General features: G+C 40.4%; 1 protein-coding gene across 2 annotated transcripts in view; it reads left to right on the top strand.

Moving 5' to 3' along the window:
- TMEM165 (transmembrane protein 165) overlaps nt 1–2213 on the top strand; it is a 40670-nt gene that overhangs the window by 26193 nt on the left and 12264 nt on the right. The gene's annotated exons all lie outside the window — the stretch shown is intronic.

Below are 2213 nucleotides of genomic sequence, written 5' to 3'. Positions count from 1 at the left end.
ATGTGCAGAACATACAGGTTTGTTACATAGGTATACATGTGCCATGGTGGTTTGCTGCACCCATCAACCGGCCGTCTGGGTTTTAAGGCCTGCATGCATTACATGCTCTTACTTCCCTTGCCCCTGACTCCCCGATAATGTCCTTTATATCAGTGTTTTTCCCTTCAGTCGAGGTCAAGTGTTGTATTTAGTTATTTTTTATCTTTTTAGTCTTTTAATCTGAAATATGTCCACAGCCTTTCAAAAAATGTTTTCTGACATCAACATTTTTGGGAGAATACAGTGTATCCCCCTCCTCCCATTCCAGGATTGGTCTGTTCCCCATTTTTCATTTATCTGATGTTTCTTCATGGTTAGATTGAGGTAGGCATTCCTGACTAGAAAACTGCATAGCTGATACTGTGTTTCTCCAAGAATGTCTCATCTGGAAGCACATGGTGTCCATTTATCCCTCATTGGTGACGTTATTTTTGGTGTTCCAGTCAAGATTTCTTATCTGTGTTGTCTTTGTCTTCCCTTGCAACTAATATCTAACCTGTAAGGATGTATGTAGAAACAGTACAAATACCCTCTTCCTCTTCAAAATTTCTCCTAAGATTTTGTGTCAATTGATGATTCTTGCATAATCTGAATCTTTCCTTGATGCTTGCAAAATGACAACTTTTAATTCTAGTACTTCTGCATATTCATCAGTGAGCCTTGGCATTCTGCCAGCCAGAGAGTTCTCCTTCCTCTCCCGTTTGTGTTTTTACTATCAGTATAGACTCATGGATTTCTTTTTTCAGTAGTTTACAATTATTTAACTATTTTGTTGGTTAAATTATCCCAGGTTAGGCCAGCGGGAGCCTCTCCAAGCTGTGTCCTGTGTCTTTGTGGCATGCTCCCATTTGTTTTTGCTCCTCACTCTCTAGTACAACAAGATGTTGCAGGTTCATCATCGACCTGCTCTGCCCAGTCCTGGAACTGGCCATTTTTCAGAGGAGCTTTGAGGAGCTTTTTAGTGGGGAATGGTATTAGAACCCAAGATCTAGGTGCAAGGTTACTGAGCTCGTTGTTACCAATGTCTTTGCCTCCTGCCTGTTTCAGTGTACAGAGCTAGAAAATACATGCCTGTATCCTGTGTGTACACATACATATATACTGATACACATATATATATACAGACACACACACACGTACATTTAAATAAATGTGCACACAAACATAGGTTTGCTACGTTTCTAACCATGATTTTAAAATCTTTTCTGAATGTAAATAATGTAGGGAATTATTTACATATAAGTTACACATTTAATTTTCAGGCAGATTTATTAGTGTTGCACCCATTTTATAAAAAGAGCTGGTTAAAGAGTAATTCATTCTCTCGCTCTCACTCTCTCTCTCTCCCCCTCCCTCTCTCTCCCCTCTCTCCCCTTCCCTCTTCCCCCCCTCACCTTCATTTTTTTTCTTTTCTTTCTTTTTTGAGATGGGAGTCTCACTCTGTTGCCTAAGCTGGGATGCAGTGGCATGATCACAGCTCACTGTAGCTTCGACCTCCTGGGCTCAAGTGATCCTCCTACGTCAGTCCCCCTAGTAGGCTGGGACCACAGGCACGTGCCACCACGTCAGGCTAATTTTTGTATTTTTGTTTTTGTAGAGACAGGATTTCGCTGTGTCGACCAGGCTGGTCTCAAGCTCCTGGGCTCAAGTAATGCACCCGACTCAGCCTCCCAAAGCGCTGGGATCGTAGGTGTTGGCCACCGTGCCTGGCCAGAGTAAATTGTTCTTATTAGATATGTATGGTCGTGTTCTCTGTTCCTTACATAATGGTTTTAGTTTGTTTATGAGACAGGGTCTCACTGTGTTTCCCAGGCTAGTCTCAAACTTCTAGGCTCAAGCAGTCCTTCTACCATGGCCTCCCAGATAGCTGGAATTATGCCACTTCGGCCAGCTAAATTTTTAAGTTTTAATTACTGAATTAGTATTACTGAGGTACTTGTGTTTCACTGTTAGGACTTGAGTTCTTGATATAGTTCCAAGCATCATTTTTTATATAACTTACACAAATGTCTTTGTTTTTGTTAGTGGGAAAGAGTGGTACTGAATGTTTGAGCCTGTTGTAACATTATTTTAATATATGTTATAAGGAATTTTTAGTTTTTTTTTCCATAAGATGTACTTATTTTAAATAGTTACAAAGGAGCAGAGTTTGCAACTTGCTATGTGAGAATCTT

Source organism: Cebus imitator, unplaced genomic scaffold (genome assembly GCF_001604975.1).
Source record: "Cebus imitator isolate Cc_AM_T3 unplaced genomic scaffold, Cebus_imitator-1.0 Scaffold124, whole genome shotgun sequence".
NCBI classification, from domain to species: domain Eukaryota; kingdom Metazoa; phylum Chordata; class Mammalia; order Primates; family Cebidae; genus Cebus; species Cebus imitator.
The sequence above is the reverse complement of the archived record's forward strand: the minus strand, read 5'-3'. Positions and strand labels throughout refer to the sequence as shown.